The sequence below is a fragment of the Lolium rigidum genome, chromosome 3 (assembly GCF_022539505.1).
Source record: "Lolium rigidum isolate FL_2022 chromosome 3, APGP_CSIRO_Lrig_0.1, whole genome shotgun sequence".
Taxonomy (NCBI): domain Eukaryota; kingdom Viridiplantae; phylum Streptophyta; class Magnoliopsida; order Poales; family Poaceae; genus Lolium; species Lolium rigidum.
In genome coordinates, this window is record NC_061510.1 from 78,308,961 (window position 1) to 78,320,022 (window position 11,062).

At 45.5% G+C, this 11,062-nt stretch overlaps 1 pseudogene; it reads left to right on the top strand.

Annotated features, from left to right (window-relative positions):
- Positions 1–6,135: 6,135 nt before the first annotated feature.
- On the top strand, positions 6,136–8,043 carry LOC124704070 (annotated as a pseudogene).
- Positions 8,044–11,062: the final 3,019 nt, after the last annotated feature.

An 11,062-nucleotide genomic window follows, 5' to 3' on the forward strand; every position in this document is an offset into this window, starting at 1 on the left:
CATGGGTTATCTCCGAAGAAGTGCTTTCTTATAACCATTAAGATGGGCTCAGCTTTAAATGATGTACCTCCGCAAGAGATAAGAGTTGAAGCAAAAGAGAGGATCAAGAAGAAAATTCAAAATAAATTTAAGCCTAACCCACTTCCTATGGAAAGGAATCTTGTCATAAATACTTTTGTACACCCACGCATGGGTGTGGGTGTTTCCATCACCGTTCATTTATTCCTCGAGATTCGTGCCCACCATAGTATATAAAAAGATTCCTCTCTCTCCTCTTTTTATCCGAATCTCAAAGCACAATGGACGGTGACGGAAACACCCACACCCATGCGTGGGTGTACAAAATCCACTCTCATATGAAATATATCAATGAATAACAACAAATTATGATACAAAATAGTGATGCAAATTGGACGTATCAGTAGGATAGTGGTGGAGTGTTTCTTAATGCACCTATTATGGGCATCACTAATTCTGTACCAAGCATCTCTTAAACATTCTCCCCCTCGTTGCTTAAACGTACGAACTTCAACTTCAGGATTACTCATTTTAGCAGTAGTAAATAAAGCAAACTAGATAAAGTAAATGCAAGTAACTAATTGTTTTTGTGTTTTTGATATAGCAAACAAGATAGCAAATAAAGTAAAGCTAGCAACTAATTTTTTTGTGTTTTGATATAATGCAGCAAACAAAGTAGTAAATAAAACTAAGCAAGACGATAACAAAGTAAAGAGATTGGGAAGTGGAGACTCCCCTTGCAGCGTGTCTTGATCTCCCCGGCAACGGCGCCAGAAATTTGCTTGATGCGTGTAGTTGACACGTCCGTTGCGAACCCCAAGAGGAAGGTGTGATGCGCACAGCGGCAAGTTTCCCTCGGTAAGAAACCAAGGTTTAATCGAACCGGTAGGAGTCAAGAAGCACGTTGAAGGTTGATGGCAGCGGGATGTAGTGCGGCGCAACACCAGAGATTCCGGCGCCAACGTGGAACCTGCACAACACAACCAAAGTACTTTGCCCCAACGAAACAGTGAGGTTGTCAATCTCACCGGCTTGCTGTAACAAAGGATTAACCGTATTGTGTGGAAGATGATTGTTTGCGAGAAAACGAGTAAAACAAGTATTGCGATAGATTGTATGCGATGTAAAGAATAGGACCGGGGTCCACGAGTTCACTAGAGGTGTCTCTCCCATAAGATAAACGAGCATGTTGGGTGAACAAATTACGGTTGGGCAATTGACAAATAGAGAGGGCATGACCATGCACATACATATTATGATGAGTACTTGTGAGATTTAATTGGGCATTACGACAAAGTACATAGACCGCTATCCAGACATGCATCTATGCCTAAAAAGTCCACCTTCGAGGTTATCATCCGAACCCCTCCGGTATTAAGTTGCTAACAACGAGACAATTGCATTAAGTATTGCGCGTAATGTAATCAGTGACTACATCCTCGAACATAGCACCAATGTTTTATCCCTAGTGGCAACAACACATCCATAATCTTAGAGGTTTCTCTCACTCCCCCAGATTCACGGAGACATGAACCCACTATCGAGCATAAATACTCCCTCTTGGAGTTACTAGCATCAACTTGGCCAGAGCATCTACTAATAACGGAGAGCATGCAAGATCATAAACAACACATAGACATAACTTTGATAATCAACATAACAAGTATTCTCTATTCATCGGATCCCAACAAACGCAACATATAGAATTACAGATAGATGATCTTGATCATGTTCGGCAGCTCACAAGACCCGACAATTAAGCACAATGGGGAGAAGACAACCATCTAGCTACTGCTATGGACCCATAGTCCGGGGGTGAACTACTCACTCATCACTCCGGAGGCGACCATGGCGGCGTAGAGTCCTCCGGGAGATGAATCCCCTCTCCGGCAGGGTGCCGGAGGCGATCTCCGAATCCCCGAGATGGGATTGGCGGCGGCGGCGTCTCCGGAAGGTTTTCCGTATCGTGGCTCTCGGTATCGGGGGTTTCGCGACGGAGGCTTTAAGTAGGCGGAAGGGCAGGTCGGGGGCCACACGAGGGCCCCACACCACGGGTCGGCGCGGCCAAGGGCCGGGCCGCGCCGCCCTAGGGTTTGGCCGCCTCGTGGCCCCACTTCGTCTCCTCTTCGGTCTTCCGGAAGCTTCGTGGCAAAATAGGACCCCGGGCGTTGATTTCGTCCAATTCCGAGAATATTTTTTTACTAGGATTTCCGAAACCAAAAACAGCAAAAAACAGACAGCGGCACTTCGGCATCTTGTTAATAGGTTAGTTCCAGAAAATGCACGAATATGACATAAAGTGTGCATAAAACATGTAGATATCATCAATAATGTGGCATGGAACACAAGAAATTATCGATACGTCGGAGACGTATCAGTCTCCACCTTCTACTTTATGCACCAATTAAGAGAGCATAGTTTTCATTCTTACTGCAATGTGTATAGTCCCAAAATTATTATTGATAGATTCATGATTGTGCTATTGTTTGCTCTCAAATTATTTGTATCTAGTCACCCTCTGAGCTTTGAAGGTGTCCTTGCATTTATGTTTTGCTATTACATAAGGACATGTTGTGTACTACTTTGTTATGTTTACTCTATGATCATGATCATAAACACACAATTGCTTTCAATGCACTATTATTCATGATCCTTTGTTTGAGTTACTCTTCATGTTATAACATAGTCGGTAAGTTCAATTGATTTATATCTATCATGCCTATATATGTTAGAGTACTTAGATCCCAGCTCACAATGCTTTACATGCTTGATCAAGATTGTGTTGGCTTCATGTCACCTCAAAAATTATTTTGTTATCACTTACCTACTCGAGGACGAGTAGGAGTTAAGCTTGGGGATGCTGATACGTCTCAAACGTATATATAATTTTTGATGTTCCATGCTTATTTTACACCAATTTATATGTGTTTTATTTACACTTCATTGCACTTTTACATGATTTCCGGCACTAACCTACTAACAAGATGCCACAATGCCAGTTCCCTATTTTCTGCTGTTTTTGTATTTCAGAAAAGTTGTACATGAAATATTCTCGGAATTTGACGAAATAAAAGCAGAAGTCAATATTTTACCGAAACGAAGACGAAGTCCAGAGAGGGGACAAAGAGGCGCCACAGGGCGGCCACACCTGCCCTTGGAGCGGCCTGGGCCTAGCCCGCGCCAAGGCATGGTGTGGGCCCCCCAGGCATCCCACCGTCCTGAATCCTCCGCCTATGTATACATCTTCTCAGGATGACCCTGGATACGTGAGCCTCCATCCACGAAAAGTTCCTTCGCGACCGCCATTGCTGAACCCATATCGGGGGTTCTGAAGCTCTTCCCGGCACCCTGCTGGAGGGGGAATTCATCGCCGGAGACATCTACATCGCCATGCTCGCCTCCGAAGTGATGCGTGAGTAGTTCATCCATGGACTATGGGTCCATAGCAGTAGCTACATGGTTGTCTTCTCCACCATGTGCTTCATGTATCGATCTTGTGAGCTGCCCTACATGATCAAGATCATCTTTATGTAATCCTCTATGATTGGTTTGCTAGGATCCGATGAATGTTGAGTACTATGTTAAGATTGATTATATATTCATGTTATATGTTATTTGTGATCTTGCATGCTCTCAGTTGCTAGTAGAAACTCTGGCCAAGTGGATATTTATGATTCCAAGTGGGGGTATTTATGCTCGATAGTAGGTTCATGCCTCTAGTTTCCTGGGAGAGTGACTTTATAACTTCTAAGGTTGTAGATGTGTTGTTGCTACTAGGGTTAACCCAACAATGTTTTATCCGAGGGTAATTCTATTATTTACTTTACACACATTCCTTAATGCGATAGCATGTTGCTTGCCACTTCTATGAACCATATCTACTCCGAAAGTGTTCAGTTAGGAGACTGTCTACTTAGCTTTAACCCCTAACTCTGAATATATGTACCCAAAACGAAGTGACAAGCCTTTGACAACAACAAAAAACCACATTGACAAAGCGTCACAATGATTTTACTTAAAAGTGCAACGCGACTTCTCTGAAATAAATAGAAAAGGTGTGTTTTTTTCCATCCAACTATAAATTATCTGTTGCATATTAGATTATTGAGCCGTCAGTAAAACAAATTTGACAATAAACTTGACAAGATACCCACAAGTCCGCTTCAAAGTGTTCTTGGCCCTCCCAGATGTGGTACTTAATGTCTCTGTCACATCACATACACATCATCTGAATCAATAAAATGGCAAAAACTCTAAGTTAAGTTTGAGAAAAATATATTTTGAGAAAGATAAATCAGAATGCAGCCATGTTGGAACATATATGGATAATTCATTTTTTGGAATCTTTATCTTTTAAAGGTCAAAACTCGTGGAAATGGTTGCATTTCTGGTTTAGAGTTAAAACACATCTAGAGCAATATCAAAATTGAAGTAAAGGATATGTACATTGAAAATTTAATGAGTTTGAAGTGTTGAATATCTTACTTTTACACACTTTTCATGTGTAGGAGATGATGCGGCATACACTTAGACACCCCATCAACTAAAACAAAATTAAATTGGTCAATGGCGTTTTGGAGATGCTCTAAAGAAGGTATATTAGATGGTGATTTATTTTATCCAGATTTAGAGTCTAAAGTGAGATATAATCGTCCAAATTCAGTAGTGGAAACTCACTTTACCTTGAAGAGGATACATAAAGAATATTAGACCAATGAGTTTGGCTAATGTTGGTGTACTTAGTTTGTTGTGGTTGTCTTTTAGCTTGTGATAAGGCAGATACTCATTTCATTTGGCAAACTTTTCGTTATCTATATAGTCATTGTCTCTTTCCCACTGTCATGGGGGAACAACTATTGTTGTCATCTATGAGCAATCCATGGTCATGTTTGATCATTGATTTGCCTCATTCCAACAATTATTGCAGCCTGGCATGATGTCATTGTGTCAGTGTCGTTCTTGTTCATCGATGAGTTGTCTTAAAAAAAATGTTCATGATTTTGTGTTTTCCTCCTGTTGCCGTTATTTTAGAGTATATTTACCTGGACTATTTTTTTTTCATATGCTATGAACCGGCTTTGCTAAACCTCTATGAATCTCTTGGCAGTTGGCATGGGATTGGTGGACATGCACGGTCTGAATCTCTAAAAGATCATTAGAAAATGGTTCGATTTCTTGATTATGATTGTCTCTCGGGAACTTGATAAGAGCGGAATGCCATGGTTTCCACGCATATGCACCTTCACTATCTAGTCAGTGTATAATGAGAGCAAAACAATTGTGCAACCTCATGCTAGGTCCTTTCTGTTTCTTTTGTAATTGAATCTGCCAAAGTAAATAAAACTCAAATCTTTTGCCGTGTCAACAACTTGTAGAAATGAGTTGCCAGAAATGTTCTTAGTTCCTTGTACTACCAAGATATGCGTCAAAACACATGATTAGACTGAATCAGTTGATGCATCTATTTTATGCTTTGGACAGAGGCCCAAGAGATGATATCATGCTTCTCGCCGGCTAGTGTACGATTGTACGAATCCCACTGTATCTGGTAAAAAAATCTCGCACTCATCGGGCGCATCGATAATTTGTGAGTTAGCGCGTAGCTTATTATTCCGGTTAACGTTTAGCATACTCCGTAGTATAATCTCTCTTTCTTTCTCCTGACAGCGATACCGCTGTAAGTACTTTCATCTGACAGGCATTTTCGCCCAATCTTCAGACGGCAGACCCGTTCCGTTGTTCCAACTGTAATCAATCACTCGATGAAAGCTACCTTCAGTTAACTAAGTGTTCACTGAAGAAGCTAGCACCTTCGGAACAAAGCCGCCAGAATTTTTCGTCGTCGTCCCAGCAATCAAACTCGCCGGTGTTTTAATATCTCTGCGATCAAATGATTCATAGCACAAACTAATCTGGTTTAATGCGGGCAGGAAGAAGAAACCGCATCTGCTTCGCGAATCAAAGGCGCGCGAGCCGCGACAAAAAATGGCCACCCGCGGTTGACTCGAACAATGGTGAAGCTGCCGCCGGGCTAAGCTGCACGATAGCCATTGTACTAAACCAAGCCCTCCGCCTGCATTTCGCCACACACGAACAGACACAGAGCGCGCGTGCCAAATGGAGCCCCGCCGTCTCCGCTTCCCTCTGCTCCTCCTCGTCGCCGTCGTCCTCGCGTGCCGCCGCTGCGGCGCGCAGGACGCCCCCAACGCCACCGTCCCGGCGCAGTTCGCATGCATGGTGCCCACGCCGTGCGACACGTACGTCGTGTACCGGACGCAGTCGCCGGGGTTCCTCACCCTCGGCGTCATCTCTGACCTCTTCGGCGTGAGCCGCGCGATGATCGTCAGCGCCAACAACCTGACCACCGAGGACGGGGTGCTGCTGCCGGGCCAGCCGCTGCTCCTGCCCGTCAAGTGCGGCTGCACCGGCAACTCCTCCTTCGCCAACATCACCTACCCCATCCAGTCCGGCGACACCTACTACGCGCTCGCGCTCACCGCCTTCGAGAACCTCACCAGCTACGGCCTCGTCCAGGAGCTCAACCCCGACGCGCCGGCCAACACGCTCGAGATCCATCAGGAGGTCACGCTGCCGCTCTTCTGCCGGTGCCCCACGCCGGCGGAGCGGGCAGACGGGGTGCTTAAACACATCACCTACCTGTGGCGGCCGTTGGAGGATGACATGGACGGGGTGAGCAAGCTGATGAACGCGTCCAGGCAGGCCATCGCCAAGGCGAACAACGTCACCACGGACTTCACCTCCAACGCGGCGATACCGATGCTGATCCCGGTGTCGCAGCGGCCGCAGTTTCCGCCCCTGCAGTATAGTGCTAGTACCGGACATTCTGGGGCTGGCAAGCGCAGCCCTGCCGGTGCCACCATCGCGGTCAGCGTCGCGGTGACTTTCGTCGCCTTCGCCGCCTTGTGCGTAGCGGTCTTCGCGTACCGGAGGTACCGCCGCGACAAGGCCACGGTGCACTTGGGGACCAGGTCCGCCCCGAACCCGAGGCTTTGTTGGAACCACAAAGACTTTCATAGCAGCAGCTCCATCGCTCGCATGATCAACAAAGGAGGGGACAAGCTGCTCACCAGCGTGTCCCAGTTCATCGACAAGCCTATCATCTTCGGGACGGAGGAGATCATGGAGGCGACGATGAACCTCGACGAACGGTGCAGGCTCGGCACCTCCTACTACCGCGCGAAGCTCGACGGGGAGGTGTTCGCGGTGAAGCCGGCGAAGGGCGACGTCTCGGCGGAGATGCGGATGACGCAGATGGTCAACCACGCCAGCCTCATCAAGCTGGCCGGCATATCCATGGGCGCGGACGGGGAGTACACCTTCCTCGTCTACGAGTTCGCCGAGAAGGGGTCGCTCGACAAGTGGCTGTACGAGAAGCCGCCGTCGTCGCTGTCGATGCCGTCGTCGTCGAGCCACGTGGACACGCTCCTGTGGAACCAGAGGCTGGGCATCGCGTTCGACGTCGCCAACGGGCTGCTCTACATGCACGAGCACACGCAGCCGAGCATGGTGCACGGCGACGTCCGCGCACGGAACATCCTCCTCACCGCGGACTTCAGGGCCAAGATATCCAACTTCTCGGTTGCCACGCCGGCGACGCTGGACGCCGCGGCGACGAGCAGCGACGTGTTCGCCTTCGGCCTGCTCGTCCTCGAGCTTCTCTCCGGCAGGAGGGCAATGGAGGCGCGCGTCGGCGCGGAGATCGGCATGCTGTGGCGGGACATCCGTGCGGTGCTGGAAGCCGGGGACAAGAGGGACGCGAAGCTGAGGAAGTGGATGGACCCGACCCTCGGCGGCGTGTACCACCTGGACGCGGCGCTCAGCTTGGCCGGCATGGCGCGGGCCTGCACGGAGGAGGACGCGTCGCGGCGGCCGAAGATGGCCGACGTCGTGTTCAGCCTCTCGATGCTGGTGCAGCCGTTGCCGGTGGGGGACGCGTTCGAGAAGCTATGGCAGCCCAGCTCGGATGAGAACATCGCGATCGTCAATGAAGTGGCGGCACGATAGGATCGACACGTGACAGAATTTACCGACTAATGTTGTGAGTTACTACTATGGTGCGTTCAGTATTTTTGGTACCTTCTGTGAATGTGTACATGTTACCGTGTTGTACATTATGTTGCTTCACTCTGTACTCCGCAGACCAAGTTTTGACATTTTGTTGCAGCTTGCAACTGCGCTGGATAATACTCACTAGCATGAGACGTCCCTTGTTTTATGCGTTAGTCAGAGATTCGGATGGGAATGTGCCGTTTCTCGTGTTCAGATTAGAAGATTGCGACTCACCTAGTTACCCAACAATAGAAGACAAAATAGCCCTTTATGTGAGAATGATTCAAAGAGAAGAGTAGGTGTAAGTGATGTATGTATCCCGGCGAATAGACTTGTTCAACCTTGAAGCCCACTCCCGTGGAGGGAGAAAGCCAGATAAGACCTTGTTTGATTCGCAGGATTTTCAAAATGTAGAAATAGAAAAACGTAAGATTGGACTAACATGTCCTCTCCAACCTTATAGGATTATGAAACTACAGTATTTTGGATCCACGAGCGTTTGATTGCAAAAAACCAAAAAAAACGTAAAAGAGGTTGAGTGAAGGTAAATTATCCTCCAAAACATAGTGCAAATGAATCATTTATAGAAATTTCAAAGAATTGCAATCCTATGAATCGAACAACATTATGGATCCAAATCCTACAAACATATTCAAAGCCATCTTCAATACGGTGCATGACGACCACAATAGATAGCTGCTATTGGTGTCAGGCGCTCTTGAGGGGAGGGGTTGCCTCCAGCAGCGCCCGCGCCCTCCCAACAGACATCCCAAGTGTTGGATTGTTTTTGTTTTCTAAAAAAATCACTCATTAGATCTTGGTGGTTCACTAAACCCACCAGTGGATCTTATGTGGCCATAACCTATAACATGGCACACGGGCTACCTCCCATAGCCACAGAAAATCCTAGAAATGAAGTGGCACCATGATAGGATTAAAACTTAACAAAACTTATCTACTAATGTTTTGAGTTACTACGGTGTTTCAATATCTTCTGTTCACCATAAAGATACCCCGGGTGCGACAACTAGAATTTTAAAAGAACTATCATATAAAAAAAAAGGTATAAGATATAAAGATGGAGTTGCCTACATGAATATGCAGATTCAATAGGTTAAAGTAATTAAGAGGCTGAATTTATTTGACATGAAGTTGTTGTATATTTCATGATTAAAAATTGGTGAGATGAACACATGGATGAAAAATAGAGATGACATGGATAGCTTGCATATCCAAATAGTCTATCATTAATGAATACATTGAAACATGGCATGCACAGTTGATTGATTAAAGAAATAGATGGCGTGGATAGATTGCATGAAAAGATAGATACACTTTTTAAGTGAAAAATCCACTAATGTATTAATAATCATCAAAGGTAGTACAAATAGCCTACAAAGTAATAAAAATTACAATGTGAAAAGTGAATATTTGAAACAAGAAATGGATTCAAATTACAAATAGTATAGATTTATAAATATGTATTACTATGTTATATAGTATGTTGTTCCACTCCGTATTCTCATAGATCATGTTGACATTTCGCTACATAGTTGCTAGCATGAGACGTCCCATGTGTTATCCATTCAAGTCACGCATTCGGATGCCAATGTACCGTTTCTTTGTGTTCAGATTGAAAGGTTGTGTTTGCATGACAGAAGACAAAATAGCCCTTTATGTGATAATGATTCAGAGAAGAGAACATGCAAGTGACAATGTAACAATAGACTTGTTCAACCCTCATGCATGCGCGCTATAGAAGGGAGAGTCTGGTGAGTTTTTTTATGGGAAATATATTGGAAAAACGTGCCCGCTAGAGTCCCACTTTGCGATTGGAAAATAAGTTGTGAGGGTCATGTTGTGGGTCCTAGCAACTTTGATATTTTTTTTTTGGATTTTGCATTCACCACTGGATCTAGATCCTACGGCACATGCGACGCGCGTGCGGGAGCTAGATTTGTAACATGCACACCTTGAGTGGGCTCTTTTTTATGGTGAGAGAGAGGCATTTTTTTCCCGAAATGGAAGAGTGAGGGTAAAGAGTTACGTAGTGGGTTCCTCATATCAATGCCTTCGACGTGTCTACGCTAACATCCAAAGGAATGACCGATGGGCTAGGCCTGACGATGCCAACCCTTTCTATGTCTTCCTTGCCATCGTGTTGCACCACCAGTTTGTTGCAGTGCCACCTCGGCCCGTCCACTATCGTGGAAAAATCACGGCAATAGTAATTGGGACATCATGTTGATGCCAGGTAGGTGATGAAGCCGAGGGAACGTGATTGACATACATGATATACCAAGGTTTAGGCCTCATGGTGGAGGTAAAACTCTACTCCTCTTTGGTTGTATTAGGCTAACACTCGGAAATTACAATGTGTATGTAGTCTATGGCTTGATTATATGTACCCTCGAGGGGTCTTTGTGTTTGATTTGTATAGGAAACCAACTAGGATTACAAGATGTGGAGTTGGTCTGGTAGACTAAAGAGTTCTAGCCTACAATGTATGTCATGTCTTCTACTGCAAGTTTTATCACTAGTATAAAGTGACACTAAGAATATGCCTTATTAGAAACGGCAGCAATAAGGCCCACATGAAACGTAATCGTGCGTGGACAACAAAGCGTACCAAAAATGGGTCACTGACGCGGAGTAAACATGGGCCACGACTTTCCACAAATATTCGTTACCCCTATGTTGCCAACGGGTATTTATCAAACACCATTTCCAATACAAGTCTCTCTAGAAATGGAGATACCAAATTATCCATTGACGATTATTCCACTGGGTTTATATTTAAGTTTATATATAACCATGTTGCCCTACGAAAAACCGTACCCCTTACTCAACCCACACTCTCTTCCTGCATCTGGACACATTGCAATGGCGGTGATCAAGATGACCTAGCTGTCTCTTGTGCCACATTTTTGCAGGAGGGTGCGCATCCGTTGCTCCTCTCCTCTTTGGCCATATC